Source organism: Camelus ferus, chromosome 9 (assembly GCF_009834535.1).
Source record: "Camelus ferus isolate YT-003-E chromosome 9, BCGSAC_Cfer_1.0, whole genome shotgun sequence".
Taxonomy (NCBI): domain Eukaryota; kingdom Metazoa; phylum Chordata; class Mammalia; order Artiodactyla; family Camelidae; genus Camelus; species Camelus ferus.
The window spans coordinates 68,795,483-68,808,366 of NC_045704.1; positions in this window are offsets into that span (position 1 = coordinate 68,795,483).

A 12,884-nucleotide genomic window follows, 5' to 3' on the forward strand; every position below is an offset into this window, starting at 1 on the left:
CCAATTGGACAAATAATGCCTTGTTCCCACAAGAAGAATAGATAAGAGAGTCAAATTCCTGGCATTTCTCAAGCTGAGGTACAAAAATAAAATAAGATTTTGGGGAAAAAAAGTCATTTGTCAAAGCCAGCTTTTTCTCATCCCCTAGACTTTTATCTTGGGAGAAAGAAATGATTAAAGGGAAAGTAAACAGGTTACAATGTTGGGAGGGCTGAGTAGAAGCTATACATCCTGTCCCCCACCGTGGGCTGAGGCGTGGGGGGAAGTGATCAAACCTTGATACATCTGTGGACCCAAGAGGAGGGAAGGCCTATCTTCCATTCCTTAGGAGAGCGGAGCGCGGGGCCAGCACACCCTGATGTCCCAGAGGCCAGCTGCCTGCTGCTGTAAACACATACCATCCATTTGTGTATTACCTGCGACTCCTTTGGTGTTACAGTGGCAGAGTTGAGTCGTTGCCATAGACATCTTGAGGCTTGCATAGCCTAAAATATTTACCATGGAGCCCTTCACAGAAGATGTCTGCCAACCCTTGCCCTAGGGCATTGGCAGGTTCTAGTTCCCCAAACAGAAGTGCGGGAGCCGTGTGGGAGTAGGAGAAGGGGCCACCAGCACAGCACAGCACAGCACCGTCAAAGGCATCGGGCAGCTCCCCGTGCAACTCCAAGTATCAAAAAGATGGAGAAAAAGCCGAGACAGCCCTAGTGAGTTTTTTGCAGCTTGTGTGCGGCTTGGAAGCAGCGGAATGATGATGATTCAGAAATAACCAAGAACCCTCAGGGCTTGGAGGAGCCCTGAGAACATCCAAGAGCAAAGGACGGGCCCATCAGCATCCTTCAGGATCCAATGGCCAAGGACCCAAAGGGATGACTGATGGCATGACAGAGGCCGTCTGGACTGAGAACCTGCACCACCACCAAGGTGCCAGATGCGTAATCCCCTCAGCAAATTGCAGGAACCAGAGGGTGGAGACCCTCTATCCATTCCTTTGCTCATTCATCCATGCTACAAATTTGCACACAGCACCTATTATCTTTTCTATTATTGGTCTAGGCAGAAGAAAACAGAATTAGACAAAACAATGTTGATTTTCCCCAAAATATCAGCAGACAACCTATTAATAAAGCAAAGGGCATTGACTGGAACCTGCTGAGGTAAGGGAAGAACGCCACCTTGGCGGAGTTTGAAGAGTGTCTCAGAAGAAAGCTGAAAGTAAAATGCTGCAGGACTCTGGGGTCACGAGCTCAAGCCGCTTAAGGAGGGCCTTTCAGAGTGGAGAGCTGGGTGGTGCTGACTGAGACCGGGCCAGAGCCTGCCAGGACGCGCCGGCACGGAGGCGGGAGAGTCTCACAGTGAGTCTTTCTAAGCAAACCATGGCTGATGAGCAAACTGTGCCGGTGAGCAGGTCGCTGCCTTTGATAAACTGTTCTGAGGGAATTTCCTGAGGTAAACAGTGGAGTTATTTGTTGCCTTCCAGCCCTGCCCTTCCTGGGCGCAGGCTCTCTGTCGCAGACACTAAGTCAGGCCGTGTGGGTGGTCACAGGCCACCGCAATCACAGGGTCTCGATTCTCAACCACGTCCTCATGGGTCTTCCATTCTCGTGGGGGGAAGACAGACAGTAAGCATCTTCTACAGAAAGCAGATGTGACAAGTGCAGTGGAGAAAAAAAAATAAAGGTGAGCAAGGTAAGGGATCGGAATCGGGCTGTCAGTGGGCTCTGTACACGCGATGCGGCGTCTGCACCCCGGGAGCTGTGGACGGCTGCTGCAGGGGTGAGTGTGAGTCACAGAGATTGGGACGGGGGTGGCTGGAGGCCATCGCTGCCACGTGGAAACAGGTGCGCAGAAACTAGCGCAGTGAGAGGACAGCAGAGTTGCGTTCTTTCTGCCCTGGGTGGACAGACTGAAGTTTGTCCCTGTGCTGCCAATAAAAAGGGCCGCCTGCTGTCTGCCTTTGTCCTTCCCTTGCTCCTTGAGACTCCCCGTCCCGCCCCCCAGGTCCATTTCTGCTCTGGGCGGCTCGCACCGCCCCAGGCCGGCTGCCGGCAGAGCAGCCCCGGCCGCAGACCCCGAGTCCCCCCCTGCACGTCCCACCGCGCGTCACTCTCCCCCGTCACCCCCGGACCGCCTGCAGGCTTCCTACGCGGCAAGCACGCCGCTCGCCCAGGGCACAGGGGCCCCCTTGGCTGGGCAGGTGGCCCGGCAAGGCGGTGGAAGCCACGACGCCCTGGAGCGTAGTCACGGGCCCGGCGAAGCTGGTGAAAGTCTCCCGGCAGGCGGCACCGGGGCGGGACAGGCGGCCGTCCTGAGCCCCGGCCCGTCTGCCGAACAAAGGAGCCCTTCCCAAGCCCGCTGGCGTGTCCTGCGTCAAGCTGAGAGCCCCTCCGACGGCTTTTACGCCATCTGGGGTGCCTCAGACTCTCAGGACCGGACCTTCTGTTTAAAGTACTCGTAACTCACATTCCCGCAGTTCTGTGTAGTCGGCCATGAATTTCTGCACTCGCTTGGGCTTCACACAAGTAGCCTGGAGGGTGACGAGGACGGAGATGCCCGCGGCAGCTAGCCTCTAACGGACCCTAACAAGGGCCCCTGCCAGTTCTGAGTGATGTATACACACGGTCGTTTCATCCTCACAGGACCCCCATGACCATCCCCGTCCGGCCTTACTGGTGAGGACCCGGCGAGGGGCTCAGTAACCCGTCCCAGGCGCGCCAGCTGCGTGGGACTCTACCCCGAAGGTCGCAAGCCTGCACGCGCCCCGCTCTGCTGTGCGCCCCGGCGGCCTCCCGCTTGCACGGGCCTGGCACAGAGGTCCCGCCGGCGCTCTTCGGGGGGGGGGGGGAGCTAGACGTAGAGCCCCGAGTTCCGTCATCTTTCCACCTCCTACAACCTCCCTTTCAAAAGCTAGCGCTTTGGGGCTAAATTCAAAATGGAAGCCCGAGGCAAACCTGGAAGGGAGGATGACAGAGGACACAGAGGGAAGGTAATTTTTCACTATTAAAGCCAGTGTAGGAAGTTGCAGACTTCACCCTCCAGCCCCGCTCATCTCCCGCAGCCTGTGGCGGTGGGTCCTTTGCTCAGTGGACCAGCGCAGCATCTGAGCTCCGAGTAAGGCCTGGAGCCTGGGAAGAAGGACCAGTCACCATGCATATCTGGTCAAGATGCTACAAACTTTCTTCTCCTCAACTGACACGAACGAGTACATTTCCCCTTGAGGACCGCTTGCTCAGTGAGGCCCAATACCCTTATTTTCTGCAGTGTCTCTTTTCCTGACTTGTGGACAGTTTGAATCTAGAAGTTTAAGCCAGAAAGCTGGGATCCGAAGAGATTTAACGGATTCACCTGGATGTTAGCTGTGGTTTGAAAATAAACAGCTCTCAGCAAACAACTCTATCTTTATTTAGCTTATTCTCTGGAACACTCCATCACTCATCATGGTCTGTGAGCGGAAATACTGAATATGCCCTGAGCAGCTAAGACCGAGTGAGCGCCAGGTATAGAGAATCATTCGTGTCCGTGATGCCCCATCCCCTGGTGTCCTGTCTCCTCCCAGCCCTTTCACTCATAGGAGAAAACACAACATTGGCCCATTCTCATCTGCAAAAAATTCTTCTGGATAGTTGGTGATGAATCTTTATAGCCCCCAGTAGAAATATTTGCATGGTCTCTCTTTTATGAGTGAAGAAACTGAGATAGAGAAGTCAGGAAGTTAAGAAATTTGTCAAAAGCTCAAGAGGGTGTTTTCTGAGGGCTGGGATTCAGGTGCGGCCAGATTTTGCCTCAAGTTCCATGTGCCCAGTTCTCCTGCTCCATGAAAAATACACGCCATTTCAATATTTACATTTTGCTAACAGTAGCAGAAATAATGCCAACAATGTTAATTAAGCAGCCACAAGCTGATTAAAACACTGGTACGGGCCTCCCCAGCGAGAGTAAAGTCTATTAACATTTCCTTATTGACTCCCAGAAGCCTCTCTGTGATCTGTCTCCCTGAGATGAAACCAAACAAAATTTCTGATCAAAGGGGTTTGTCCCGGGGCGGGGGGGATCACCTTAGCCAGCAGACACTCACCACGTGGCTGGTCGGGAGCAGACGCTTCACTGATGACAGCCAGACAGGGTGGCGTGGCTCTCGGAAAGGGATCTGTAGGCAAGAACAGTAATCCTCTGGGGTTCAAGTGCCACCCAGGGCCACCCCGCTCCTACGTCTGCTGTTTCTCCGAAAAGGGCCATCTCTGCTCGCTGCTTCTGTGGGTGAGGCCTCTGCAGCTGTCAGCCCTCTTGCACTCCTCACCTGCAGCCTCAAAGATAACAGGTGATTGTGTGTGTGTGTGTGTGTGTGTGTGTGTGTGTGTGTGTGTGTGTGTGTAAGGGGCTGGGGTCAGCTTTACCACGCTCCCATCTGGTTCTTTCTCTGCCAGACTGGGGACTGTCTGCATCGCCTCCATTAAGCAGAGAGGCTGGCGGGGTGCACTCCATTTGCTGTCCGGCGGCTGCTTCCCCAGCCCTCTGTTGCGTCCCCACGGGTAACACTGACATCTCTGCTTCCCTGCTCCCCCTGCCCTTCCCGGCAGGGGTGCCTTTCCTCCTCTAGGGGACTCTTGTGCACGTTGCCGGATGGACCAGGGCCCCGTTTCTGGCCTGGGTTTTCACCAACTCTGGGCGCTCTCTCCTTTTTCCCACTAGAGAGCATCTCTTCTTTGTGGTCTCACTGCTGCCACTGAGAGCTCGGGCGTGTGCTCGGCGGCAGCTGGGCAGCCTCAGTCTGCATCCCGGGAGTTGACTCAGATGGTCTCTCTGGCATCGCCTAAGGCTCTAGACTCTAGTCATAAAGGGAAGGGGAGCTTTTCGAATAGAAAAGATTTCAGTTACTAGTAAGCATCTACAGTCAGAAGAATCTCAAAACAAGCACCTCCTCATTTGCTCAGTCTAAAAGTATTCTCACGGATGTTGGGACTGGAAAGCCAGGCTGCCTCCACTAAAGGAACTCAGGAGGTGATGGGAGGGACACAGGGAGCCAACACTCAACACAGAAGGTAAGTGCCCTGACACATATCCTTAAAGTGTACTGAAATCAGACTGCTGAGTCTAGGAAGCCTGCATGGAGGAAGTGGTCCTGAAGCTGAGTTTTGGAAGGTGAAGGATAACTGCAGGTAGGACTGTACTCAGGAGGCTGTCACAGTTATCAGGCGAGAGAGTAGTCCACATGGGTAGATTACAGCAGTTAAGTAGAAAGGATATACAGGATCTGATGACTCACCGCCTTGGGGAGGAAGTGGGTTGGGTGGCGAGAAAGATGGAAATATTAGAAATCGCTGTCAGGTTTCTCTTTGGAGTGTCTTGGTGGATGAAGGAACCGGTCACTGAGCTGGGAATGCAGGAGAGAGACTGGGCTTATTGGGGAGGAAATGAGTTTGGTTTTGGACCTTTTGCCTTTAAGGTGCTTGTAAGTCATCCAAGCAAAAATGACACGCGTGTGTCTCCCAAGCGCAGCTGCAGAAGAAGCAGTGAGCACGCTGCCAGGCTCTAGCAGGGCGCTTTCCTACTGGCAGAGCGTCTTAGCATTTCCTGAGCAGCAGCAGACTTTCCCAAGTTCCTTATGGATGCGCGGACTTTTAGGGATGGAAGCACTTTGGAGAACATCTGGCCTAACTTTGCAGACCTGTCTAACCTTAGTAGCCAACTTTGTGCATCCTTGGAAGAAACAACGACTGCTAGAGGAAGAATGAAAAAGGCCAGAGAGGATCTCTGGGCACCTAACACAGAGTGCTTGCGAATTACAAGGTCTTTCTTGGCACGGACTGCTTTATTCACACAGGAATAAGAATCAAGAACGCACACATATACTGAACCACGTCATGGATAGATGACCTTCTCTGGGAAAAAAGACCCTGTTCCCCTCAGCGCTCTGAGTCAGAAATCCTCCGTAGCCTAGGCAATCCCTGACCCCCTGGACAAGGTCAGGGAGAGACTGGAGTGAGGCTCTGAACACCTAGGACAACCTCCCGTCACACTTCCCACTCACATGCAGCTCTATAAAACAGAGCAGTTCAGCACCGAGTGAGAGTCTCATCCGTACCAGGAACTCTGCTAAGCACCATGACTTTTAGAGGCTGGAGGGAAAGTTACAATGTACTGCCTAAACCTTCAGGCTGCTTCTGGCCTCGAGAAAGAAATACCTATTTAAAGAAAACAGGAAGACATAAGTCCTTGACTTGTTCTATTGGCAGTTTCATCTCTCGGAAGGTTGAGAGAGCGAAGCGAGGAACCCGCGCTTCGAGTCTACCCGTGAGAGACACGCGGCAAAGAACCATTAAGCGAATGCTGTCATTTCCTCTCGGAGAAAATGATCTTCAGCAGAAAAGAGCACGTTGGACATACATGTGTAAGAGGGAATCAGGCCGTGAAGGAAGGCGAGGTTGAGGTGTCCTGGTGGGGAACTTCGTCTCAGATCACTCTCAGAACTTACAGGGATGACCCTCAAATGATTTTTGAAGAAATGAGAAATCCTGGGGAGGTACCCCAAATGAAGCCCTAGTCCTGGTTTTCAGAAAAAGGGGGAGAAGGGTTACATTTTTCAAACTACAAGCAGTTGAGCTTAATGGCAATGCAGGCCGATGTTCTAGACTGGGTTTGCTTTTTAAAACATGCTTACAAATACTTAGAAAAGGAAGCACAATGAATGGGAATCAACCTTGTTAATTATGAGTAAGTCATGCCAAACACACCCCACTTCCCTTTTTGATGCAGCCGCTACACTGACGCATCATGAAAACACAGTAGACATTGTGTATCCAATTTATTTGGGAACACCATATGTGGTTTTAGAACCACGATTCCAAAAATTTTGCAAGAACATTAAAAATTCTCAGAACATAGCCCTTGAGAGCCCATCTTCCACGCGTAATTAAATTCCCCTGTATTTGCGGGGTCCCGGGGCCCAGCCAGCTGAGAGCTATGGTGCAGGCCAGCCGGCTGTGTGAGAGCCTGGTGGTTACTTTAGTTATTTATTCACTTTATCTCATGCGACGCTCTCTCTCTCAACTCTTCAACCTTTCCATTCATCTGTTAGCCTGTCTTCAGACTCTGCTTTAAGTTGCTTTTCTCAGACCCTGGAACTTGATTAAGGAAAATAGCTATGCGATTCATCAGAGCCAGAGGAAAAGCCAAGCGGTCTTCCAAGTTTTAAGTATAAAGCCACCTTCTGCTTTGTCTCTGTATTTACTGACTAGGTCAAGAAGTGGATGTGGCCCCAGGGGTCCCTGTTTGACCTGGACTTGGGTCTGCCTGCCTTGAGGTAAACAACCTGGACTTCGAGGATAGCTCGTTTTTGATTTGGGTGACACTCGATCAATGGCTTTCCAACTTTTTTCTGCCATGGCGCGTATAAGTGCATTAGAGATGGCCCTTATAAGTACATCACATCCTCATGGTTACACCCGGATCATAGGGTCTGGTAAGGATCACATTGGGTGCCATTTACATGCAATTCTTGGCAGCCTAGTTCTAAGTCCGCCTTTTTCTTTTTTACTCCAGAGACCGCATGGAGTTGTGAGTGAAACTCAGGTTATTACAGCGTTATAATCTTGATTCTGGTCTAATGTTTATGAAAAATCCAGGTGTCCCTATACCTTGGAATTTATTAAAGGTGACAAATTACTTACAGCAGCTCATAACTGATTGTATCACACCAGTGAATTGTGACTCTGGGACTGAGAACTGGATTAGAGACAGGGACACAGCCAACAGTTTAAAGCTTCAACACAAATTATTTATTATATTGAGGGGAAATGTAGTTTCTGAAGGCCTTTGTGCTTTTGATGATTGACACGTTCCCAACAAACTGGTGAAAAATGTCAGTCTCAGTCTTCCACTTTTCAGCTAATTGTTTTTGAGATCTAAACAAACAACAAAACCCTTCGTCTGTGGATTTTGTCACCTTTAAGTACCTGATAACTTTGCTCCCTTTTTCTTCCTCCTATCAAAACGTACTCTCATCACAATGTCAGATATCATTCATTAACACTATAGTATAAATTTCGTTGTGTTTTGTTTTTCCAGAAAAGGAATCCTGTTTGCATCTCTTGTTGTATTTCAACTGTAAAATTAAAAGTATTTCTATCCAGTGGTTGTAATTTTAAGTACCTGCCTTAAAATCAGACAGTTGGAGGCTTCAATCTGGAGGGAAGATGAGTTACCCCTTTTTGAAATCATACAAAATAGGCCTCTGCCAAAGAAGGCAACACTGATTCCCAGCCTCCTCTGCCAGGCGTTTGCAGAGTTTGCTGGCCTACATCAGTTATTCCTTCCCACCACTGCAACAATCCCTTAATAAGGTCTATTTCACTGAAATTTAAAAATTGCCCCTCTTTATAGGAAGAACAGTTTGATTCCGTCCATTTTCATGGACTAACTCTTTCAGATAAGAGTATTATAAATTAGATAATAAAACCCAATCTCAAAGAGAAAGAAAAAGAAAGAAAAACGGGGCTTTATATCAACTGCAACCCATACATAGTAGAATCCATCCTCCACCATTCTTTCGTAATTCCATCTACACCCTTTCTGAATTAGTTGTGTACACGTGGTAAGCAACTAATCAGGGTTTTTTTTTTTAATTAAAAATTAGGACACAATACTGGGAAAAATCTCCCATCGACTAATCTAAGCACTTAGGCACTCAAATGCTCTTTAAACAAAACCTACCCTGATTAGGGATTTGCTACATTTCAATTTCTTTAATTTGAAAAGTCAAACTGGGGATAATCACCATCATTTAAAATAAAAGAGCCTAAAAACTACCACAGACATTTGTGAAGGAGATAAACACAACATAGAATTTAAAGGACTTAGTGTCAAAGTTTCCCTTCCGGTGTGTTACTCTCAAGCCCACACACCTGCGTTACAATCAGGTTAGCATAAAGAACAGGACTGTTTTACTGACAGTGTTGCTAATCTGGAAACTCTGCCCTCTCTCTGTGAACAGCCATGGACCACCTTCTCTGTGCTTCAGCCTGGAGACCGGGAGAACCCGGAAGACGGTGCCTGGTTTCTGTCTAATGGCGCTGGGACAAGCTTCCTAACCACAGGTGTCTTCATTGCCTCCGTCGGAGCTCAGGACGCTGTAATAAGATTCCAAGACTGGGCGGGTGAAACAGCAGTTCTGGGGCTGGCATTCTGAGATGGTGCCATCTGAGGGGCCTGCATAGCGGGGCTCTGGTGAGAGCCCTCTTCCTGGCTTGCAGGTGACTGCCTCCTTGCTGTGTCCTCACGTGGCCGAGAGAGGAAGCTCTGGGCCTCTTCCTATGCAGGCACTTACTCCTTCATGGGGGCCCCACCTCATGACCTCATCTAAACCTAATTATCCCCCAAAGGCCCCTCTAAACACCATCTCATTAGGGGTTAGGGCTTCCAGATACGAATTTGGGGAGATACAAACATTCAGTCTGTAACAACCTCCTCACCGAAAAGCCCTTTAAATTATTTCCCATCTTGAGTTGGAAACCTTTCCACACACTGCTCCCCGAGTCCCCCGCCCCCCGCCCATCTCTTGTCCCTCCCCTTACAGGCTGCCCCTCATCTATTCCAAACCACCTGCCATCTGTTTTTCTGATGCCTTTTTATACATTATGTCCCATCAGCCTGGAATCTCTTCCGTGTCTACCTGAATAATTCCTACCCTTTCAAAATAGCAAGTATAACCTCTCTCCCCTCTGGCATCTTACCCCGAGCCTTACCCCGTATTCACTCGGCCACGGCATTTACTCTCCGCAGTAAGTGGTCTCAGGCACTCTTTTCTCGGGGAAAGCAGAAAACAAAAGACAAAAAAGTCCATCTTTGCCCTTTGATTTTTAAAAGCCTCAGGCCCTCAGGGGAAGAGAGGCCACAGGTTTGAGAAAAATAATGAAGCCTAAAAGCAGTTTTCCCCCAGCACAGACGGAGCCACCAGAGATGCATTCTCTACTCTTTGGGGAAGAAGGAGCTGGAGCGGAAATGAGCAATGAGTGGGCACGGGGGGGGGGGGGGGGGGGGATGCGGCCGGGAGATGCAGCCCAGAGATGCAGCCCTCTTGGAGCAGCGCGTGCGCCCGAGGGCGCGGGAGGCGGCACCGCACCCTGGGGGGAGCGGCCCCGAGAGGGACCAGTGAGGGCCACGCGGCCCCGGAGCCCACGCGGAGCCCCCGTCCACAGAGCGGCGGCATCTCCGGGCGAGTTCACGAAAGAAAGTGCCGTAGGGTTTGAGCAACATCGTTTCCCGCAGTATGGCCGCGGCGGCCGCGGGAAGAAAGCTGCGCAGAGATGTGCCAGATCGGACGTGGCCTTTTGCACATCAGAGTTTATAGACAGAGAGTCCAACCCACACAAGTCTCTCACGCTCCGCTTTGACACACTCAGCTTCGGACGACTCTCCTAGGGAAGGTGAAGGCGCTGTATTTTTATAAGAGAAGAAAGAAGCCCTTCTCCATAAGGTTATTACGAGGATTACCGATCGCAGAAGACTCCACGGAGCGCCTGCTTCGTTGACGGCCCTCAGTAACCGCTGGGTCGCATCCAGTCTGTCTGGCTCGGTTTGTTTGCGTGGTGCCCGGCGCAACAGACACTCATATGCGTTCACTGAATTGAACCATGATCGACAACCTAGTTATACAAAAGGCTGGCACATATGAAATATGTTTATTTATAGATTACGTACCACCCTCCGTATTTGCAGAGGGGCCCCTAACCTGTCAGTGCAGGAACAGTCCAGAAGGGAGGGATAGATCACTTTTGTTAGTTGTCTAGCTTCCTAAAATCTGAACAGCAGGGAACAGGAATGTTTCCTTGGCAAAAAAAATAAACAACCAAAAACCAATCAACCAATCAGATACCCTTATCCGGAATAAAGATTGATCTCTCCTCTCTTAGACCACCGCAAAGTTTGGCTCTGATTCCAGCTTAAGGAGTGTACAGTGACTCCCAGTGCTACTCGGTCCACACATGGATCTCAACACCCAACAAAATCCATTATTTTTATACCATTTGGAAGCAATCCTTAAACAGGCTACTGAGAACTGCAGGGGTACATCACGGGAGGAGATGTCAATGGCTGTTACAAGATGACAAGAAGCAAAAGTTTTCTTTCTACACGAGGAAGGGAAGGAGGACTGCGTTCACAGAAGGAGGGAGCAGCAGAACAGCCCCTCTCCCCTGACGGCACCGGCGCCCCTTCTGGCTCCGAACCACAGGCCACCCACCTACTGGGGGAGCCGCTGGGACATCAGACCTCAGAGCGCGATGCTGGGCTCCTTGGAGAGGTCGGTGGCTGGGACTGCTTGGCAGCATTACGGAAAGTGACACCAGCATCACTAATCAGATATTTGCATGAGGCAGAAAATTAATCGGGGATCAGACTTACCATGAAGGTGTGAGACCACCAAGCGGGTGACTTGATGCACATTGCACTTGGCTGGAAAAGAGAAATTCCGTAAATTAATTACCAGATGAGAAGGAAATGAGATGCCCTGTCTGACCCAGCAGTCCTTCTCTTCCTTGCTCCCCACCCTGCCCCCTCCTTAATCTCTTCCACTTCCTTCTTTTCTCACCAACGAGCCCCTCCACCCCTTAGCAGATATTCACTCACTGAACAGCCTTGGGATGGCCATGAGTTAGGGGGACTTTGGTCCAAGGATGGCATAAAAACCCCAAAGCTTCCATGGGAGTCAGAAGGGAGAAAGGGAACAGAAACGATTTTTGTAAGAGGTCCCCCATCTCGAGAAATGGAAATTAATGGACTCTTAATGAGGCTTCATTGCTATGAAAGGATTGTGACCAGGTAGAGTGGTGGTGTCTATTTTTTCCACAGAGGTCAGAACTGGGATTAATAGACAAACTGGAGTTGGGTGGAGAGGGGAATATGCGTTGGGGAAAATATCTCAAGTTGACTGCAAGGCACTGAGACCCAGGCAGCTGAGGTGTGTGGAGTCACTTTACTTGTCTTATGTGGCGCTTTCTTTGCTTGGAGTTGTGTGATGCAGACCAGAGTTCTGGCCCCTGACGTTACTGACGTTTGGAGGTGTGGGCCTGTCCTGCATCCTGTAAGATGTTCAGTGGCACTGCTTGTCTCCACCTACTACGTGCCAGTCGCCCTCTCCCAAGTTGTGACAACAAAAATGCCTCCAAACATGGCCAAATGTCCCCTGGGAAGCAAGCCCCCCATGGCTGAGGGGTAGACTGATGTTTTTAGCCCTGTGATTTCTGGTGTCTAACACTGGAGTGGAAAACTTTTTGGCACTGAACCGACACTGATTCCAGATTGTCCCACATTCCAGAGTGGAAGGAATTGGAATTTTATGACACCTGTTGAGAAAGCCCTCAACTCTTCTGCATATGCCAGGCACACTGGTAGCTCTCACTTGGGGGTGCATTTCTATCAAAACAGTTACTGGTGGGGAACGCATAGCTCAGTGGTAGAGTGCTCACTTAGCACACACGAGGTCCTGGGTTCAATCCCCAGTGCCTCCATTAAATAAATAAACCTAATTACCTCCACAACCACAAAAAATTAAAAATTAAAACATTTCTTTAAAAAGTCTAAAGAAAGAGAGTGTTCATGGAGATGCCAGAGAGGTAGAAGTTAAAGGGGGAATGAAGGTAGAAATAAGAGCCATTTCTTTTGTCAAAAATTAGAATAAAGATAATCTCCATAGAGATGAAATTTCTAAAAGTACTTAAAAAATCAGTAGAGCAAAAGCAAATAACCCAATTTAAAAATGAGCAAATGAACTGAACAGACATTTTTCCAAAGAAGACATTCAAATGACCAACAAATACAAGAAAAGGTACTCAACATCACTACTCATCAGGGAAACGCACGTTAAAACAAGACACCACGTCACACCTGTTAGA